This window comes from Bufo gargarizans, chromosome 2, assembly GCF_014858855.1.
Source record: "Bufo gargarizans isolate SCDJY-AF-19 chromosome 2, ASM1485885v1, whole genome shotgun sequence".
Classification (NCBI taxonomy): Eukaryota; Metazoa; Chordata; class Amphibia; order Anura; family Bufonidae; genus Bufo; species Bufo gargarizans.
In genome coordinates this window covers 508995430-509018573 of record NC_058081.1, presented here as the reverse complement: position 1 = coordinate 509018573, position 23144 = coordinate 508995430, and the positions used below count along the sequence as shown (strand labels likewise).

Below are 23144 nucleotides of genomic sequence, written 5' to 3'. Positions count from 1 at the left end.
AGGGTCATTCAGAATAACTTCACACACACGTTACTGTGCATTTCCAAGTCTAATTCTGTTAGTAAATCCATACCGGTCACCCAGCGCCTAAATACTAGGCCTCAAATTTATATCCCGCTAAATCTCTCGTTACCGCTGTACTGTTGTGGCTGGGAAAGTTATTTAGTGTCCGTCAAAGCACATTTTTTGTTCTAGGTAGAAATACAATTCCCAATTTAGCAATTTCATAATTTAGTGGTTTCTGCTATATCAGAGCTATTTGAAATCTATCCCTAAAAGGGTATATAATATTCAAGGTGCACATAGGGTCATTCAGAATAACTTCACACACACGCTACTGTGCATTTCCAAGTCTAATTCTGTCACTAAATCCATACCGGTCACCCAGCGCCTAAATACTAGGCCTCAAATTTATATCCCGCTGAATTTGAATACAATACATTGGGCCAAATAATATTTTTGTTGTTGTGGTGAACCATAACAATGAGGAAAACATCTAGTAAGGGACGCGGACGTGGACATGGTCGTGCTGGTGTTAGTGGACCCTCTGGTGCTGGGAGAGGACGTGGCCGTTCTGCCACATCCACACGTCCTAGTGTACCAACTACCTCAGGTCCCAGTAGCCGCCAGAATTTACAGCGATATATGGTGGGGCCCAATGCCGTTCTAAGGATGGTAAGGCCTGAGCAGGTACAGGCATTAGTCAATTGGGTGGCCGACAGTGGATCCAGCACGTTCACATTATCTCCCACCCAGTCTTCTGCAGAAAGCGCACAGATGGCGCCTGAAAACCAACCCCATCAGTCTGTCACATCACCCCCATGCATACCAGGGAAACTGTCTCAGCCTCAAGTTATGCAGCAGTCTCTTATGCTGTTTGAAGACTCCGCTGGCAGGGTTTCCCAAGGGCATCCACCTAGCCCTTCCCCAGTGGTGAAAGACATAGAATGCACTGACGCACAACCACTTATGTTTCCTGATGATGAGGACATGGGAATACCACCTCAGCATGACTCTGATGATGACGAAACACAGGTGCCAACTGCTGCGTCTTTCTGCAGTGTGCAGACTGAACAGGAGGTCAGGGATCAAGACTGGGTGGAAGACGATGCAGGGGACGATGAGGTCCTAGACCCCACATGGAATGAAGGTCGTGCCACTGACTTTCACAGTTCGGAGGAAGAGGCAGTGGTGAGACCGAGCCAACAGCGTAGCAAAAGAGGGAGCAGTGGGCAAAAGCAGAACACCCGCCGCCAAGAGACTCCGCCTGCTACTGACCGCCGCCATCTGGGACCGAGCACCCCAAAGGCAGCTTCAAGGAGTTCCCTGGCATGGCACTTCTTCAAACAATGTGCTGACGACAAGACCCGAGTGGTTTGCACGCTGTGCCATCAGAGCCTGAAGCGAGGCATTAACGTTCTGAACCTGAGCACAACCTGCATGACCAGGCACCTGCATGCAAAGCATGAACTGCAGTGGAGTAAACACCTTAAAACCAAGGAAGTCACTCAGGCTCCCCCTGCTACCTCTTCTGCTGCTGCCGCCTCGGCCTCTTCTGCTGCTGCCGCCTCGGCCTCTTCCTCCGCCTCTGGAGGAACGTTGGCACCTGCCGCCCAGCAAACAGGGGATGTACCACCAACACCACCACCACCTCCGTCACCAAGCGTCTCAACCATGTCACACGCCAGCGTTCAGCTCTCCATCTCACAAACATTTGAGAGAAAGCGTAAATTCCCACCTAGCCACCCTCGATCCCTGGCCCTGAATGCCAGCATTTCTAAACTACTGGCCTATGAAATGCTGTCATTTAGGCTGGTGGACACAGACAGCTTCAAACAGCTCATGTCGCTTGCTGTCCCACAGTATGTTGTTCCCAGCCGCCACTACTTCTCCAAGAGAGCCGTGCCTTCCCTGCACAACCAAGTATCCGATAAAATCAAGTGTGCACTGCGCAACGCCATCTGTAGCAAGGTCCACCTAACCACAGATACGTGGACCAGTAAGCACGGCCAGGGACGCTATATCTCCCTAACTGCACACTGGGTAAATGTAGTGGCAGCTGGGCCCCAGGCGGAGAGCTGTTTGGCGCACGTCCTTCCGCCGCCAAGGATCGCAGGGCAACATTCTTTGCCTCCTGTTGCCACCTCCTCCTTCTCGGCTTCCTCCTCCTCTTCTTCCACCTGCTCATCCAGTCAGCCACACACCTTCACCACCAACTTCAGCACAGCCCGGGGTAAACGTCAGCAGGCCATTCTGAAACTCATATGTTTGGGGGACAGGCCCCACACCGCACAGGAGTTGTGGCGGGGTATAGAACAACAGACCGACGAGTGGTTGCTGCCGGTGAGCCTCAAGCCCGGCCTGGTGGTGTGTGATAATGGGCGAAATCTCGTTGCAGCTCTGGGACTAGCCAATTTGACGCACATCCCTTGCTTGGCGCATGTGCTGAATTTGGTGGTGCAGAAGTTCATTCACAACTACCCCGACATGTCAGAGCTGCTGCATAAAGTGCGGGCCGTCTGTTCGCGCTTCCGGCGTTCACATCCTGCTGCTGCTCGCCTGTCTGCGCTACAGCGTAACTTCGGCCTTCCCGCTCACCGCCTCATATGCGACGTGCCCACCAGGTGGAACTCCACCTTGCACATGCTGGACAGACTGTGCGAGCAGCAGCAGGCCATAGTGGAGTTTCAGCTGCAGCACGCACGGGTCAGTCGCACTACAGAACAGCACCACTTCATCACCAATGACTGGGCCTCCATGCGAGACCTGTGTGCCCTGTTGCGCTGTTTCGAGTACTCTACCAACATGGCTAGTGGCGATGACGCCGTTATCAGCGTTACAATACCACTTCTATGTCTCCTTGAGAAAACACTTAGGGCGATGATGGAAGAGGAGGTGGCCCAGGAGGAGGAGGAGGAGGAGGAAGAGGGGTCATTTTTAGCACTTTCAGGCCAGTCTCTTCGAAGTGACTCAGAGGGAGGTTTTTGGCAACAGCAGAGGCCAGGTACAAATGTGGCCAGCCAGGGCCCACTACTGGAGGACGAGGAGGACGAGGATGAGGAGGAGGTGGAGGAGGATGAAGCATGGTCACAGCGGGGTGGCACCCAACGCAGCTCGGGTCCATCACTGGTGCGTGGCTGGGGGGAAAGGCAGGACAATGACGATACGCCTCCCACAGAGGACAGCTTGTCCTTACCCCTGGGCAGCCTGGCACACATGAGCGACTACATGCTGCAGTGCCTGCGCAACGACAGCAGAGTTGCCCACATTTTAACCTGTGCGGACTACTGGGTTGCCACCCTGCTGGATCCACGCTACAAAGACAATGTGCCCACCTTACTTCCTGCACTGGAGCGTGATAGGAAGATGCGCGAGTACAAGCGCACGTTGGTAGACGCGCTACTTAGAGCATTCCCAAATGTCACAGGGGAACAAGTGGAAGCCCAAGGCCAAGGCAGAGGAGGAGCAAAAGGTCGCCAAGGCAGCTGTGTCACGGCCAGCTCCTCTGAGGGCAGGGTTAGTATGGCAGAGATGTGGAAAACTTTTGTCAACACGCCACAGCTAACTGCAGCACCACCTGATTTCACTAACATGGTGGAACAGTACATGTGCACACCCCTCCACGTACTGACTGATGGTTCGGCCCCATTCAACTTCTGGGTCTCTAAATTGTCCACGTGGCCAGAGCTAGCCTTTTATGCCTTGGAGGTGCTGGCCTGCCCGGCGGCCAGCGTTTTGTCTGAACGTGTATTCAGCACGGCAGGGGGCGTCATTACAGACAAACGCAGCCGCCTGTCTACAGCCAATGTGGACAAGCTGACGTTCATAAAAATGAACCAGGCATGGATCCCAAAGGATCTGTCCGTCCCTTGTCCAGATTAGACATTAACTACCTCCCCTTAACCATATATTATTGGACTCCAGGGCACTTCCTCATTCAATCCTATTTTTATTTTTATTTTACCATTATATTGCGAGGCTACCCAAAGTTGAATGAACCTCTCCTCTGTCTGGGTGCCGGGGCCTAAATATATGCCAATGGACTGTTCCAATGTTGGGTGACGTGAAGCCTGATTCTCTGCTATGACATGCAGACTGATTCTCTGCTGACATGAAGCCAGATCCTCTGTTACGGGACCTCTCTCCTCTGCCTGTGTGCTGGGCCTAAATATATGCCAATGGACTGTTGCAGTGGTGGCTGACGTGAAGCCTCATTCTCTGCTATGACATGCAGACTAATTCTCTGCTGACATGAAGCCAGATCCTCTGTTACGGGACCTCTCTCCTCTGCCTGTGTGCTGGGCCTAAATATATGCCAATGGACTGTTGCTCTGGTGGCTGACGTGAAGCCTGATTCTCTGCTATGATATGAAGACTGATTCTCTGCTGACATGAAGCCAGATTGTCTGTTACGGGACCTCTCTCCTCTGCCTGGGTGCTGGGCCTAAATATATGCCAATGGACTGTTGCAGTGGTGGCTGACGTGAAGCCTCATTCTCTGCTATGACATGCAGACTAATTCTCTGCTGACATGAAGCCAGATTGTCTGTTACGGGACCTCTCTCCTCTGCCTGGGTGCTGGGCCTAAATTTATGACAATGGACTGTTGCAGTGGTGGGTGACGTGAAGCCTGATTCTCTGCTATGACATGAAGACTGATTCTCTGCTGACATGAAGCCAGATTGTCTGTTACGGGACCTCTCTCCTCTGCCTGGGTGCTGGGCCTAAATATATGCAAATGGACTGTTGCAGTGGTGGCTGACGTGAAGCCTCATTCTCTGCTATGACATGCAGACTAATTCTCTGCTGACATGAAGCCAGATTGTCTGTTACGGGACCTCTCTCCTCTGCCTGGGTGCTGGGCCTAAATTTATGACAATGGACTGTTGCAGTGGTGGGTGAGGTGAAGCCTGATTCTCTGCTATGACATGCAGACTGATTCTCTGCTGACATGAAGCCAGATCCTCTGTTACGGGACCTCTCTCCTCTGCCTGGGTGCTGGGCCTAAATTTATGAAAATGGACTCTTACAGTGGTGGGTGACGTGAAGCCTGATTCTCTGCTATGACATGAAGATTGATTCTCTGCTGACATGAAGCCAGATTGTCTGTTACGGGACCTCTCTCCTCTGCCTGGGTGCTGGGCCTAAATATATGCCAAAGCACTGTTGCAGTGGTGGCTGACGTGAAGCCTGATTCTCTGCTATGACATGCAGACTAATTCTCTGCTGACATGAAGCCAGATCCTCTGTTACGGGACCTCTCTCCTCTGCCTGTGTGCTGGGCCTAAATATATGCCAATGGACTGTTGCACTGGTGGCTGACGTGAAGCCTGATTCTCTGCTATGATATGAAGACTGATTCTCTGCTGCCATGAAGCCAGATTGTCTGTTACGGGACCTCTCTCCTCTGCCTGGGTGCTGGGCCTAAATTTATGACAATGGACTGTTGCAGTGGTGGCTGACGTGAAGCCTTATTCTCTGCTATGACATGCAGACTGATTCTCTGCTGACATGAAGCCAGATTTTCTGTTACGGGACCTCTCTCCTCTGCCTGGGTGCTGGGCCTAAATTTATGAAAATGGACTGTTGCAGTGGTGGGTGACGTGAAGCCTCATTCTCTGCTATGATATGAAGACTGATTCTCTGCTGACATGAAGCCAGATTCTCTGTTACGGGACCTCTCTCCTCTGCCTGGGTGCCGGGGCCTAAATATCTGAGAATGGACTGTTCCAGTGGTGGGTGACGGGAAGCCAGATTCTCTGCTATGGGACCTCTCTCCAATCTATTTTGGTTAATTTTTATTTATTTAATTTTTATTTTAATTCATTTCCCTATTCACATTTGTTTGCAGGGGATTTACCTACATGTTGCTGCCTTTTGCAGCCCTCTAGCCCTTTCCTGGGCTGTTTTACAGCCGTTTTAGTGCCGAAAAGTTCGGGTCCCCATTGACTTCAATGGGCTTCGGGTTCGGGACGAAGTTCGGATCGGGTTCGGATCCCGAACCCGAACATTTCCGGGAAGTTCGGCCAAACTTCTCGAACCCGAACATCCAGGTGTTCGCTCAACTCTAACCGTGACGTGGTGCATGATGGGCTCCGATTTGTTCCTGACAGGAATATATTGGCAAAAGTCTCAGCTTTTAATATCTGCTTGTATGACTAGCTAGTATAGTCAGTGGCATATCCGTGTGGTGCATTATTTTCTGTGATTTACCTCTGTGTATCACACCTATCGATAGCACACCTATACCAGTCCTTAAAATGACTTTTGTGGCCCTATTAGCTAGCGTTTGGTGTTCCTAACAGTCTGTCCCTGCTCCACACAGCAACCTCTCCCTACACTGGCAAAACACTGAATGTAAAATGGCGGCCAGATCACGTTTATTTATAAGGTAGGGGGTATGTCCATGTGCTGAAACGTCTCAATTGGCTGTCCTGTACCACCTGATGGATGTGTCATGGGTCAAAGTTCTTCACAATGTAAAAGAATATGGTGGGCGCGAATATCTCCATATGTTCGCATGTTCGGGGAATCGCGAACACACAAAGTTTGTCGCGAAACGACTGCCGGGCGAACCGCAAGGCCATCTCTAGTCATCAGGTCTTTATCCCACCTCTGAGCATCAGGTTCTCAGCACTGTACACCGGATAATACTTCTTCTGTGTGGAAGAATTCCAAGATCTTATAATTCTTCTTGGCCACGTCTGTTGGAGCTGCAGCTTCAATATGAACAATTATCTCGGCTCCTAAAGATAAATTGTTCCTAATTGTGTTCTAGTTTCACAGTCTGTTGACATCACATCTCCTGACTAAATATATCAACTGATTCCTTCTCTATATAAGTCGATTAAAGAAGCACACTGTGGGAATTATGTGCAATTTGCCAACCCCATCCCACCCGAACGCCACAATGATTTCAAGTGATAGATCTTATAGCGCTTCTTACAATTACAGTGGAAAGTCTGAGTTGCTGCCTTTTTATGGTTTTCTACAGTATATAGCTTTTTATTGAGGATAAGTACCTGAAGTGCTTTATAAAAATATGTAATTCCTGCAAAAATATCCTTATAACTACATGGTGAGAATACATAGAAGAAGCATGGCCTAAATGGTAGTGTTTAGAGATGAGCAAATTTGTAAAAAATTCAATTCGGCCGGTTCGCCAAATTTGTAGAAAAAATTTGCTTTGATCCGAATTTATTTGCGGCGAATCTCTTTAAAAAACGGCTATTTCCTGGCTGCAGAGAGCCTTTATAGTGGTGTAGATGTGCCTTGCAGTAACATGCATAGTGAGTCTGCTGTGGTAGTGAAATTATACTCAGTATGACATGCAGACGATAGGCATCGCTCTTAAAATCACTGCACACTTCACTTATTTGGACAGTCACGGGCCAAAACTGACCAAATAACTCAAGTGTGAACTTAGCGCCAAGGTCAATGTTAGCGCCAAGAAGAAGCGCACTCCTTTTAAACCGTAATCAGCTGATTCCATAGATGTTTACAGAACCTGTTCTCTTAAATGCTTATACAAGTAGAGCCGCCCGACAGAGTGGACATGGTGTCAGCAGTAAGTTTGTGTTGACGTCACTGATTATTTTGCCCTTCCTCTGATCCTTTAGAACAATAAACCCCCAAAAATGGATCCTGTCTGCTGAGCATCTGCCTTCACTCGGTCAGCATTTGGTCAGTAATCCATCAGTATTGCTAATGCCAAAAAAAAACAGGAGGGGATCCAAAACAAAAATGACAGATGAATGAAATATTTGCATGTCTTCTGTGTTTTTTTTGTACCCGCTCCTGCTTTTAGCTACCAAATAACAAGCCAATTCTTACATATATTTTTTTTTAACTGGGCAGAAAAAAAAACCTTTTATTTCACAAACAGGAAACAGCAGGCACAGAAGGGGCATAACCACAAGATTTAATAGACAAACTGAAAAAAAAAAGTGCTTCATCAACAAGAATGGATTGATGATCAATGTCGGGGTGACCACGATGGTAATGCATATTAATCATGAAATGTATGGGATTATGGCTGATAACGGGAGGACAGTCCAGCAAACAAGCCGACTCCAGCTCATTCCTACAGTTCAGGCTACACAATCACAGCTGGAAGGTAACTGGTCGGTACAGGCAACACCCAAAAATCTTCATAAAGTATGTGCAGGTCTCACTGCCGCTGTAACAGAATGGTAAGAAGCGGTATAACATGCAGTAAGCACTGCAGGAATCATGTCTAAGACATGTAAGACGTCCGGGGGGTCCCGAACATTGTGAACAAGGTCCGAGATGAGAGTTGTCCATGTGTTCAATACTGGATATTATTGATGCCGAGCTCCGTGATGAATCCCAGCACTTGGATTATGTAGTCCTTACTGAGGTACTTCACAATGCACTAATGCCACAGATGCCATCACCTTGACGAGCTGGGTTGCTGATAAGTGGATTCTAAAGTGTCTGAAGAAATAGGGGAAAAGACATTGGAGTAAATTGTCCACTTCCTCCAACGTGACCTCATCCTTTGATTTATTAATATCATTCCATAAAGTCTTGAATTTCTCTGCGTGGATGGCATAAGAAATGTCCATGCGAGGTTCGACGGGCACAGAGAAAACAAGCTCTGTGGCCGACACTGTTCCAGACACGTCATACCTGGTCCACATCGCTCCTAGCCACATAAGGTCCTGAGACCTTTACAAGCTTTACAAGTTTACCGAAACAACAGTCAAAGTTTCTTTGGAACCACGTCCCCACGATAGCCGTGAGCGCCTCAGATCTGTTATACAGAAAGAGCGGAGGGCAAGTAAATGTCTCTGGTAACACCTCTAATAGATTGTCCTCTGTGTACGTCCAGCAGAACTAACCTGTCCACACAATCCTGTCCTCTGTGCTTGCCTTGGTGAGTGGAGGCTTGGATGAAATCTGTATGAGCACAGCCAGTGGATCTTTGTCCTTTCCTTTGAGTCCAGGTAAACAGGAAAATTTGGCTTTTAGGTTCAGCTCACTTGGCAAGACCCTTCTGCTTCTCTGCAGCTATGTGGCCAGACAGGTGCTTGGAATACTCTTTCTTTCTGGTGTATGAGAAATGATACATCTGTGTCATGCTGTACAGAGTCCATTGTTTTTAAAGAAGTAAAGCAGCCTGTGCCGGATCAAGAGTTTCCTCCAAGGGGGTGAACTGTGGGATTTTTCTTTTAGACAAGCTTCGCAATGCAGACCGTCGACGTGCAGAGGTCAAACTTCCGAGAGGATACCTTGAGCTGTGAAAATGACTGCTCCTTCGTGCCGATGACCTAATTCTGGGGGTTAACACCCCATCTGTTGGTGTTTGCATATCCTTGCAATAAATGATGTTCCCGTTCACTAATCTTGACAGACAAATGTATCAAACTCTGCCACCATCTTTCTAGGTGCCACATCTCCAGTCCCCTGACCAGACGGATTTACCAGCATCTGTTTCAGGACATGAAGCAGTGGAATGACATTATTCATCCCATAGTCCTGGCAACTGACAAATAACATGGCCTCCTCAAAGGGCCTGAGCAAATGGTAGGTGTCACGCATGAGCTGCCACTGGCTGATATCGAAGTTACACAGGGGACTGCTCCTGTCCGCTTGGATCATCAAGACATCATTTATGGCCTTTCTCTGTTCAAATAGTCGGTCCAACATATGGAGGATGGAATTCCAATGGGTGGAAGCGGCGCATATCAGCCTATGTTGGAGGATTCCGTTCTGCCGCTGCAGCTCAAGGAGGGAGTGCTCTGCGGTGTACGAGTGGCTGAAGTGTATGCAAAGTTTCCTGGCTATTTTTAGGATGTCTTGCAGACGTGTGCCATTAAGGGCGCATGGCTCAGCCCTCCTTGACACATCGCCGACACCATGTTCTTCCTGTTGTCGGTCACCAATGTGGTTCAGATTTTGAGAAAGCCAAGATTCGATTGCAGCATATATGTACCAGGTCAAATGGATACATTCAAACTGGATACATTAAGGGAGATCCCTCCACATATTGGTCAGGCAATGAGTAAATAATCCTGAGAGTGATATTTGAAGGCCAGGTTGTCTTCTGAGAAGTGGTACATTTTTATGGTGCATTTAAAGAGAGCAACCCTGATACACTGTGTTGTATCAAGTAGAGTTGAGCGAACACCTGGATGTTCGGGTTCGAGAAGTTCGGCCGAACATCCCGGAAATGTTCGGGTTCGGGATCCGAACCCGATCCGAACTTCGTCCCGAACCCGAACCCCATTGAAGTCAATGGGGACCCGAACTTTTCGGCACTAAAAAGGCTGTAAAACAGCCCAGGAAAGAGCTAGAGGGCTGCAAAAGGCAGCAACATGTAGGTAAATCCCCTGCAAACAAATGTGGATAGGGAAATGAATTAAAATAAAAATTAAATAAATAAAAATTAACCAAAATCAATTGGAGAGAGGTTCCATAGCAGAGAATCTGGCTTCCCGTCACCCACCACTGGAACAGTCCATTCTCAGATATTTAGGCCCCGGCACCCAGGCAGAGGAGAGAGGTCCCGTAACAGAGAATCTGTCTTCATGTCAGCAGAGAATTAGTCTGCATGTCATAGCAGAGAATGAGGCTTCACGTCAGCCACCACTGCAACAGTCCATTGGCATATATTTAGGCCCAGCACCCAGGCAGAGGAGGGAGGTCCCGTAACAGAGAATCTGTCTTCATGTCAGCAGAGAATTAGTCTGCATGTCATAGCAGAGAATGAGGCTTCACGTCAGCCACCACTGCAACAGTCCATTGGCATATATTTAGGCCCAGCACACACACAGGCAGAGGAGAGAGGTCCCGTAACAGAGAATCTGGCTTCATGTCAGCAGAGAATCAGTCTGCATGTCATAGCAGAGAATGAGGCTTCACGTCAGCCACCACTGCAACAGTCCATTGGCATATATTTAGGCCCAGCACACACACAGGCAGAGGAGAGAGGTCCCGTAACAGAGAATCTGGCTTCATGTCAGCAGAGAATCAGTCTGCATGTCATAGCAGAGAATGAGGCTTCACGTCAGCCACCACTGCAACAGTCCATTGGCATATATTTAGGCCCAGCACACACACAGGCAGAGGAGAGAGGTCCCGTAACAGAGAATCTGTCTTCATGTCAGCAGAGAATTAGTCTGCATGTCATAGCAGAGAATGAGGCTTCACGTCAGCCACCACTGCAACAGTCCATTGGCATATATTTAGGCCCAGCACCCAGGCAGAGGAGGGAGGTCCCGTAACAGAGAATCTGTCTTCATGTCAGCAGAGAATTAGTCTGCATGTCATAGCAGAGAATGAGGCTTCACGTCAGCCACCACTGCAACAGTCCATTGGCATATATTTAGGCCCAGCACCCAGGCAGAGGAGGGAGGTCCCGTAACAGAGAATCTGTCTTCATGTCAGCAGAGAATTAGTCTGCATGTCATAGCAGAGAATGAGGCTTCACGTCACCCACCACTGCAACAGTCCATTGGCATATATTTAGGCCTAGCACACAGGCAGAGCAGAGAGGTCCCGTAACAGACGATCTGGCTTCATGTCAGCAGAGAATCAGTCTGCATGTCATAGCAGAGAATGAGGCTTCACGTCACCCACCACTGCAACAGTCCATTGTCATAAATTTAGGCCCAGCACCCAGGCAGAGGAGAGAGGTCCCGTAACAGACAATCTGGCTTCATGTCAGCAGAGAATTAGTCTGCATGTCATAGCAGAGAATGAGGCTTCACGTCAGCCACCACTGCAACAGTCCATTGGCATATATTTAGGCCTAGCACACAGGCAGAGGAGAGAGGTCCCGTAACAGACAATCTGGCTTCATGTCAGCAGAGAATCAGTCTGCATGTCATAGCAGAGAATGAGGCTTCACGTCACCCACCACTGCAACAGTCCATTGGCATATATTTAGGCCTAGCACACAGGCAGAGCAGAGAGGTCCCGTAACAGACAATCTGGCTTCATGACAGCAGAGAATCAGTCTGCATGTCATAGCAGAGAATGAGGCTTCACGTCACCCACCACTGCAACAGTCCATTGGCATATATTTAGGCCTAGCACACAGGCAGAGCAGAGAGGTCCCGTAACAGACGATCTGGCTTCATGTCAGCAGAGAATCAGTCTGCATGTCATAGCAGAGAATGAGGCTTCACGTCAGCCACCACTGCAACAGTCCATTGGCATATATTTAGGCCTAGCACACAGGCAGAGGAGAGAGGTCCCGTAACAGACAATCTGGCTTCATGTCAGCAGAGAATCAGTCTGCATGTCATAGCAGAGAATGAGGCTTCACGTCACCCACCACTGCAACAGTCCATTGGCATATATTTAGGCCTAGCACACAGGCAGAGCAGAGAGGTCCCGTAACAGACAATCTGGCTTCATGACAGCAGAGAATCAGTCTGCATGTCATAGCAGAGAATGAGGCTTCACGTCACCCACCACTGCAACAGTCCATTGGCATATATTTAGGCCTAGCACACAGGCAGAGCAGAGAGGTCCCGTAACAGACGATCTGGCTTCATGTCAGCAGAGAATCAGTCTGCATGTCATAGCAGAGAATGAGGCTTCACGTCACCCACCACTGCAACAGTCCATTGGCATATATTTAGGCCTAGCACACAGGCAGAGCAGAGAGGTCCCGTAACAGACAATCTGGCTTCATGTCAGCAGAGAATCAGTCTGCATGTCATAGCAGAGAATCAGGCTTCACGTCAGCCACCACTGCAACAGTCCATTGTCATAAATTTAGGCCCAGCACCCAGGCAGAGGAGAGAGGTCCCGTAACAGACAATCTGGCTTCATGTCAGCAGAGAATTAGTCTGCATGTCATAGCAGAGAATCAGGCTTCATGTCAGCCACCACTGCAACAGTCCATTGGCATATATTTAGGCCTAGCACACAGGCAGAGGAGAGGTTCATTCAACTTTGGGTAGCCTCGCAATATAATGGTAAAATGAAAATAAAAATAGGATTGAATGAGGAAGTGCCCTGGAGTCCAATAATATATGGTTATGGGGAGGTAGTTAATGTCTAATCTGGACAAGGGACGGACAGGTCCTGTGGGATCCATGCCTGGTTCATTTTTATGAACGTCAGCTTGTCCACATTGGCTGTAGACAGGCGGCTGCGTTTGTCTGTAATGACGCCCCCTGCCGTGCTGAATACACGTTCAGACAAAACGCTGGCTGCCGGGCAGGCCAGCACCTCCAAGGCATAAAAGGCTAGCTCTGGCCACGTGGACAATTTAGAGACCCAGAAGTTGAATGGGGCCGAACCATCAGTCAGTACGTGGAGGGGTGTGCACACGTACTGTTCCACCATGTTAGTGAAATGTTGCCTCCTGCTAACACGTTGCGTATCAGGTGGTGGTGCAGTTAGCTGTGGCGTGTTGACAAAAGTTTTCCACATCTCTGCCATGCTAACCCTGCCCTCAGAGGAGCTGGCCGTGACACAGCTGCCTTGGCGACCTCTTGCTCCTCCTCTGCCTTGGCCTTGGGCTTCCACTTGTTCCCCTGTGACATTTGGGAATGCTCTCAGTAGCGCGTCTACCAACGTGCGCTTGTACTCGCGCATCTTCCTATCACGCTCCAGTGCAGGAAGTAAGGTGGGCACATTGTCTTTGTAGCGTGGATCCAGCAGGGTGGCAACCCAGTAGTCCGCACAGGTTAAAATGTGGGCAACTCTGCTGTCGTTGCGCAGGCACTGCAGCATGTAGTCGCTCATGTGTGCCAGGCTGCCCAGGGGTAAGGACAAGCTGTCCTCTGTGGGAGGCGTATCGTCATCGTCCTGCCTTTCCCCCCAGCCACGCACCAGTAATGGACCCGAGCTGCGTTGGGTGCCACCCCGCTGTGACCATGCTTCATCCTCATCCTCCTCCACCTCCTCCTCATCCTCGTCCTCCTCGTCCTCCAGTAGTGGGCCCTGGCTGGCCACATTTGTACCTGGCCTCTGCTGTTGCCAAAAACCTCCCTCTGAGTCACTTCGAAGAGACTGGCCTGAAAGTGCTAAAAATGACCCCTCTTCCTCCTCCTCCTCCTCCTCCTGGGCCACCTCCTCTTCCATCATCGCCCTAAGTGTTTTCTCAAGGAGACATAGAAGTGGTATTGTAACGCTGATAACGGTGTCATCGCCACTGGCCATGTTGGTGGAGTACTCGAAACAGCGCAACAGGGCACACAGGTCTCGCATGGAGGCCCAGTCATTGGTGGTGAAGTGGTGCTGTTCTGTAGTGCGACTGACCCGTGCGTGCTGCAGCTGAAACTCCACTATGGCCTGCTGCTGCTCGCACAGTCTGTCCAGCATGTGCAAGGTGGAGTTCCACCTGGTGGGCACGTCGCATATGAGGCGGTGAGCGGGAAGGCCGAAGTTACGCTGTAGCGCAGACAGGCGAGCAGCAGCAGGATGTGAACGCCGGAAGCGCGAACAGACGGCCCGCACTTTATGCAGCAGCTCTGACATGTCGGGGTAGTTGTGAATGAACTTCTGCACCACCAAATTCAGCACATGCGCCAAGCAAGGGATGTGCGTCAAATTGGCTAGTCCCAGAGCTGCAACGAGATTTCGCCCATTATCACACACCACCAGGCCGGGCTTGAGGCTCACCGGCAGCAACCACTCGTCGGTCTGTTGTTCAATACCCCGCCACAACTCCTGTGCGGTGTGGGGCCTGTCCCCCAAACATATGAGTTTCAGAATGGCCTGCTGACGTTTACCCCGGGCTGTGCTGAAGTTGGTGGTGAAGGTGTGTGGCTGACTGGATGAGCAGGTGGAAGAAGAGGAGGAGGAAGCCGAGAAGGAGGAGGTGGCAACAGGAGGCAAAGAATGTTGCCCTGCGATCCTTGGCGGCGGAAGGACGTGCGCCAAACAGCTCTCCGCCTGGGGCCCAGCTGCCACTACATTTACCCAGTGTGCAGTTAGGGAGATATAGCGTCCCTGGCCGTGCTTACTGGTCCACGTATCTGTGGTTAGGTGGACCTTGCTACAGATGGCGTTGCGCAGTGCACACTTGATTTTATCGGATACTTGGTTGTGCAGGGAAGGCACGGCTCTCTTGGAGAAGTAGTGCCGGCTGGGAACAACATACTGTGGGACAGCAAGCGACATGAGCTGTTTGAAGCTGTCTGTGTCCACCAGCCTAAATGACAGCATTTCATAGGCCAGTAGTTTAGAAATGCTGGCATTCAGGGCCAGGGATCGAGGGTGGCTAGGTGGGAATTTACGCTTTCTATCAAATGTTTGTGAGATGGAGAGCTGAACGCTGGCGTGTGACATGGTTGAGACGCTTGGTGACGGAGGTGGTGGTGGTGGTGTTGGTGGTACATCCCCTGTTTGCTGGGCGGCAGGTGCCAACGTTCCTCCAGAGGCGGAGGAAGAGGCCGAGGCGGCAGCAGCAGAATAGGCCGAGGCGGCAGCAGCAGAAGAGGTAGCAGGGGGAGCCTGAGTGACTTCCTTGGTTTTAAGGTGTTTACTCCACTGCAGTTCATGCTTTGCATGCAGGTGCCTGGTCATGCAGGTTGTGCTCAGGTTCAGAACGTTAATGCCTCGCTTCAGGCTCTGATGGCACAGCGTGCAAACCACTCGGGTCTTGTCGTCAGCACATTGTTTGAAGAAGTGCCATGCCAGGGAACTCCTTGAAGCTGCCTTTGGGGTGCTCGGTCCCAGATGGCGGCGGTCAGTAGCAGGCGGAGTCTCTTGGCGGCGGGTGTTCTGCTTTTGCCCACTGCTCCCTCTTTTGCTACGCTGTTGGCTCGGTCTCACCACTGCCTCTTCCTCCGAACTGTGAAAGTCAGTGGCACGACCTTCATTCCATGTGGGGTCTAGGACCTCATCGTCCCCTGCATCGTCTTCCACCCAGTCTTGATCCCTGACCTCCTGTTCAGTCTGCACACTGCAGAAAGACGCAGCAGTTGGCACCTGTGTTTCGTCATCATCAGAGACATGCTGAGGTGGTATTCCCATGTCCTCATCATCAGGAAACATAAGTGGTTGTGCGTCAGTGCATTCTATGTCTTTCACCGCTGGGGAAGGGCTAGGTGGATGCCCTTGGGAAACCCTGCCAGCGGAGTCTTCAAACAGCATAAGAGACTGCTGCATAACTTGAGGCTGAGACAGTTTCCCTGGTATGCATGGGGGTGATGTGACAGACTGATGGGGTTGGTTTTCAGGCGCCATCTGTGCGCTTTCTGCAGAAGACTGGGTGGGAGATAATGTGAACGTGCTGGATCCACTGTCGGCCACCCAATTGACTAATGCCTGTACCTGCTCAGGCCTTACCATCCTTAGAACGGCATTGGGCCCCACCATATATCGCTGTAAATTCTGGCGGCTACTGGGACCTGAGGTAGTTGGTACACTAGGACGTGTGGATGTGGCAGAACGGCCACGTCCTCTCCCAGCACCAGAGGGTCCACTAACACCACCACGACCATGTCCACGTCCGCGTCCCTTACTAGATGTTTTTCTCATTGTTATGGTTCACCACAACAACAAATATATTATTTGGCCCAATGTATTGTATTCAAATTCAGCGGGATATAAATTTGAGGCCTAGTATTTAGGCGCTGGGTGACCGGTATGGATTTAGTGACAGAATTAGACTTGGAAATGCACAGAAGCGTGTGTGTGTGAAGTTATTCTGAATGACCCAATGTGCACCTTGAATATTATATACCCTTTTAGGGATAGATTTCAAATAGCTCTGATATAGCAGAAACCACTAAATTATGAAATTGCTAAATTGGGAATTGTATTTCAACCCAGAACAAAAAATGTGCTTTGACGGACACTAAATAACTTTCCCAGCCACAACAGGACAGCGTTAACGAGAGATTTAGCAGGATATAAATTTGAGGCCTAGTATTTAGGCGCTGGGTGACAGGTATGGGTTTAGTGACAGAATTAGACTTAGAAATACACAGTAGCGGGTGTGTGTGAAGTTATTCTGAATGACCCAATGTGCACCTTGAATATTATATACCCTTTTAGGGATAGATTTCAAATAGCTCTGATATAGCAGAAACCACTAAATTATGAAATTGCTAAATTGGGAATTGTATTTCAACCCAGAACAAAAAATGTGCTTTGACGGACACTAAATAACTTTCCCAGCCACAACAGGACAGCGTTAACGAGAGATTTAGCAGGATATAAATTTGAGGCCTAGTATTTAGGCGCTGGGTGACAGGTATGGGTTTAGTGACAGAATTAGACTTAGAAATACACAGTAGCGGGTGTGTGTGAAGTTATTCTGAATGACCCAATGTGCACCTTGAATATTATATACCCTTTTAGGGATAGATTTCAAATAGCTCTGATATAGCAGAAACCACTAAATTATGAAATTGCTAAATTGGGAATTGTATTTCAACCCAGAACAAAAAATGTGCTTTGACGGACACTAAATAACTTTCCCAGCCACAACAGGACAGCGTTAACGAGAGATTTAGCAGGATATAAATTTGAGGCCTAGTATTTAGGCGCTGGGTGACAGGTATGGGTTTAGTGACAGAATTAGACTTAGAAATACACAGTAGCGGGTGTGTGTGAAGTTATTCTGAATGACCCAATGTGCACCTTGAATATTATATACCCTTTTAGGGATAGATTTCAAATAGCTCTGATATAGCAGAAACCACTAAATTATGAAATTGCTAAATTGGGAATTGTATTTCAACCCAGAACAAAAAATGTGCTTTGACGGACACTAAATAACTTTCCCAGCCACAACAGGACAGCGTTAACGAGAGATTTAGCAGGATATAAATTTGAGGCCTAGTATTTAGGCGCTGGGTGACAGGTATGGGTTTAGTGACAGAATTAGACTTAGAAATACACAGTAGCGGGTGTGTGTGAAGTTATTCTGAATGACCCAATGTGCACCTTGAATATTATATACCCTTTTAGGGATAGATTTCAAATAGCTCTGATATAGCAGAAACCACTAAATTATGAAATTGCTAAATTGGGAATTGTATTTCAACCCAGAACAAAAAATGTGCTTTGACGGACACTAAATAACTTTCCCAGCCACAACAGGACAGCGTTAACGAGAGATTTAGCAGGATATAAATTTGAGGCCTAGTATTTAGGCGCTGGGTGACAGGTATGGGTTTAGTGACAGAATTAGACTTAGAAATACACAGTAGCGGGTGTGTGTGAAGTTATTCTGAATGACCCAATGTGCACCTTGAATATTATATACCCTTTTAGGGATAGATTTCAAATAGCTCTGATATAGCAGAAACCACTAAATTATGAAATTGCTAAATTGGGAATTGTATTTCAACCCAGAACAAAAAATGTGCTTTGACGGACACTAAATAACTTTCCCAGCCACAACAGGACAGCGTTAACGAGAGATTTAGCAGGATATAAATTTGAGGCCTAGTATTTAGGCGCTGGGTGACAGGTATGGGTTTAGTGACAGAATTAGACTTAGAAATACACAGTAGCGGGTGTGTGTGAAGTTATTCTGAATGACCCAATGTGCACCTTGAATATTATATACCCTTTTAGGGATAGATTTCAAATAGCTCTGATATAGCAGAAACCACTAAATTATGAAATTGCTAAATTGGGAATTGTATTTCAACCCAGAACAAAAAATGTGCTTTGACGGACACTAAATAACTTTCCCAGCCACAACAGGACAGCGTTAACGAGAGATTTAGCAGGATATAAATTTGAGGCCTAGTATTTAGGCGCTGGGTGACAGGTATGGGTTTAGTGACAGAATTAGACTTAGAAATACACAGTAGCGGGTGTGTGTGAAGTTATTCTGAATGACCCAATGTGCACCTTGAATATTATATACCCTTTTAGGGATAGATTTCAAATAGCTCTGATATAGCAGAAACCACTAAATTATGAAATTGCTAAATTGGGAATTGTATTTCAACCCAGAACAAAAAATGTGCTTTGACGGACACTAAATAACTTTCCCAGCCACAACAGGACAGCGTTAACGAGAGATTTAGCAGGATATAAATTTGAGGCCTAGTATTTAGGCGCTGGGTGACAGGTATGGGTTTAGTGACAGAATTAGACTTAGAAATACACAGTAGCGGGTGTGTGTGAAGTTATTCTGAATGACCCAATGTGCACCTTGAATATTATATACCCTTTTAGGGATAGATTTCAAATAGCTCTGATATAGCAGAAACCACTAAATTATGAAATTGCTAAATTGGGAATTGTATTTCAACCCAGAACAAAAAATGTGCTTTGACGGACACTAAATAACTTTCCCAGCCACAACAGGACAGCGTTAACGAGAGATTTAGCAGGATATAAATTTGAGGCCTAGTATTTAGGCGCTGGGTGACAGGTATGGATTTAGTGACAGAATTAGACTTAGAAATACACAGTAGCGGGTGTGTGTGAAGTTATTCTGAATGACCCAATGTGCACCTTGAATATTATATACCCTTTTAGGGATAGATTTCAAATAGCTCTGATATAGCAGAAACCACTAAATTATGAAATTGCTAAATTGGGAATTGTATTTCAACCCAGAACAAAAAATTTGCTTTGACGGACACTAAATAACTTTCCCAGCCACAACAGGACAGCGTTAACGAGAGATTTAGCAGGATATAAATTTGAGGCCTAGTATTTAGGCGCTGGGTGACAGGTATGGGTTTAGTGACAGAATTAGACTTAGAAATACACAGTAGCGGGTGTGTGTGAAGTTATTCTGAATGACCCAATGTGCACCTTGAATAATATATACCCTTTTAGGGATAGATTTCAAATAGCTCTGATATAGCAGAAACCACTAAATTATGAAATTGCTAAATTGGGAATTGTATTTCAACCCAGAACAAAAAATGTGCTTTGACGGACACTAAATAACTTTCCCAGCCACAACAGGACAGCGTTAACGAGAGATTTAGCAGGATATAAATTTGAGGCCTAGTATTTAGGCGCTGGGTGACAGGTATGGGTTTAGTGACAGAATTAGACTTAGAAATACACAGTAGCGGGTGTGTGTGAAGTTATTCTGAATGACCCAATGTGCACCTTGAATATTATATACCCTTTTAGGGATAGATTTCAAATAGCTCTGATATAGCAGAAACCACTAAATTATGAAATTGCTAAATTGGGAATTGTATTTCAACCCAGAACAAGAAATGTGCTTGAACGGACACTAAATAACTCGCCCAGCTACAGCACTAAGGACAGATTTAGCTGGATATAAATTTGAGGCCTAGTATTTAGGCGCTGGGTGACAGGTATGGGTTTAGTGACAGAATTAGACTTGGAAATGCACAGTAGCGGGTGTGTGAAGTTATTCTGAATGTCCCTATGTGCACCTTCAATATGATCTACCCTTTTAGGGATAGATTTCAAATAGCTCTGATATAGCAGAAACCACTAAATTATGAAATTGCTAAATTGGGAATTGTATTTCAACCCAGAACAAGAAATGTGCTTGAACGGACACTAAATAACTCGCCCAGCTACAGCACTAACGACAGATTTAGCTGGATATGAATTTGAGGCCTAGTATTTAGGCGCTGGGTGACAGGTATGGGTTTAGTGACAGAATTAGACTTGGAAATGCACAGTAGCGGGTGTGTGAAGTTATTCTGAATGACCCTATGTGCACCTTGAATATTATATACCCTTTTAGGGATAGATTTCAAATAGCTCTGATACAGCAGAAACCACTAAATTTTTAAATTGCTAAATTGGGAATTGTATTTCAACCCAGAACAAAAAATGTGCTTTGACGGACACTAAATAACTTTCCCAGCCACAACAGGACAGCGGTAACGAGAGATTTAGCGGGATATAAATTTGAGGCCTAGTATTTAGGCGCTGGGTGACCGGTATGGATTTAGTGACAGAATTAGACTGGGATATGGCCAAAAAATAACCACACTATTGCTGGTTAAATGCACTTGGTGATGGGCGCAGCTTGCCCCTGATGTAGTATATGGCCAAAAAATGAACAGACTATTGCTGGTTAAATGCACTTGGTGTCACAGCTTGACCAACCACACTACTGAGGGTTAAATGCACTTGGTGACGGGCGCAGCTTGCCCCTGATGTAGTATATGGCCAAAAAATGAACAGACTATTGCTGGTTAAATGCACTTGGTGACGGGCGCAGCTTGCCCCTGATTTAGTATATGGCCAAAAAATGAACAGACTATTGCTGGTTAAATGCACTTGGTGTGATAGCTTGACCAACCACACTACTGAGGGTTAAATGCACTTGGTGACGGGCGCAGCTTGCCCCTGATGTAGTATATGGCCAAAAAATAAACAGACTATTGCTGGTTAAATGCACTTGGTGTGACAGCTTCACCCTGATGTAGGCTTTAGCCAAAAAACAAACGCACCATTGAGGGTTAAATGCACTTGGTGACAGGCGCAGCTTGCCCCTGATGTAGTATATGGCCAAAAAATAAACAGACTATTGCTGGTTAAATGCACTTGGTGTGACAGCTTCACCCTGATGTAGGCTTTAGCCAAAAAACAACCACACCATTGAGGGTTAAATGCACTTGGTCGCAGCTTGTGCTGGCGCACCACAAGACACAAAATGGCCGCCGATCACCCCAGAAAAATGTGACTGACAAACGGTCTGGGCAGCCTAAAAACAGTGAGCAATTGAGGATCAGCAGCTCAATGATCCACAGCTGCAGATCGATCAGTTAATCAAGTCCTTTGGAGGAGTTAATCTGCCTAATCTCGCCCTACTGTCGCAGCCGCAACCTCTCCCTACGCTAATCAGAGCAGAGTGACGGGCGGCGCTATGTGACTCCAGCTTAAATAGAGGCTGGGTCACATGGTGCTCTGGCCAATCACAGCCATGCCAATAGTAGGCATGGCTGTGATGGCCTCTTGGGGCAAGTAGTATGACGCTTGTTGATTGGCTGCTTTGCAGCCTTTCAAAAAGCGCCAAGAAAGCGTCACAAAAGCGCGAAGAAAGCGACGAACACCGAACCCGAACCCGGACTTTTACGAAAATGTCCGGGTTCGGGTCCGTGTCACGGACACCCCAAAATTCGGTACGAACCCGAACTATACAGTTCGAGTTCGCTCATCCCTAGTATCAAGCAATCCGGTAAATAGATTCAAACATCAAAGAATGAAAACCTGAGTCATTATATTTATATAGATACAGGGATATTTGGCTTGTGGGTGAAATTTCAGGGTGAACCTAAAATGCACTCTAACCTTTACAAGCAAACTTAATGTGACCTTCTCTAAAATTTTTAATACAGTTGTCCAACTGTTTAATGTCTCAGTACTTTATGCACAACTTGCTGTTCTCTAACGAGGAGCTTAATGGTAAAGTTCACAAAAGGTGTTTGATCCATGAATTGCCCAATCAATTTGCTGCTTCAATTAGAATTGGTATTTAAACAGTCCTCCTCTTCATGCTGTTCACATTTTGACATCATGAGACCAAAAGGACACCTACTGTAACAATTTATTAACTGTACCTCGCCATTGTGAGGCTTTAACCCCTTAAGGACTCAGCCCTATTTCACCTTAAGGATGGCAATTTTTTGCAAATCTGACTAGTTTCAAGTTAAGTGCTGATAACTTTAAAATGCTTTGACTTATCCAGGCCATTCTGAGATTTTTGTCAGATATTGTACTTCATGACACTGGTAAAATGAAGTAAATAAAAGTAATTTTTATTTATTAAAAAAAAAAAAAAAATTTAAAAAATTGCAAATTTCCAAGTTTCAATTTCTCTACTTCTATAATACATAGTAATACCTCCAAAAATAGTTATTACTTTACATTCCCCATATGTATACTTGTTTGTTTGGATCATTTTGGAAATTATATTTTATTTTTTGGGGATGTTACAAGGCTTAGAAGTTTAGAAGCAAATCTTGAAATTTTCAAAAACCCAATTTTTAGGGACCAGTTCAGGTCTTAAGTCACTTTGCAAGGCTTACATAATAGAAACCACCCAAATGACCCCATTCTAGAAACTATACCTCTCAAGGTATTCAAAATTGATTTTACAAACTTTGTTAACCCTTTAGGTGTTCCACAAGAATTAATGGAAAATAGAGATACAATTTCTAAATTTTACTTTTTTGGCAGATTTTCCATTTTAATAATTTTTTTCCAGTTACAAAGCAAGGGTTAACAGCCAAACCAAA

At 47.0% G+C, this 23144-nt stretch overlaps 1 pseudogene; it reads right to left on the bottom strand.

Annotated features, from left to right (window-relative positions):
• Nucleotides 1-8308: 8308 nt before the first annotated feature.
• On the bottom strand, nt 8309-9334 carry LOC122928196 (annotated as a pseudogene).
• Nucleotides 9335-23144: the final 13810 nt, after the last annotated feature.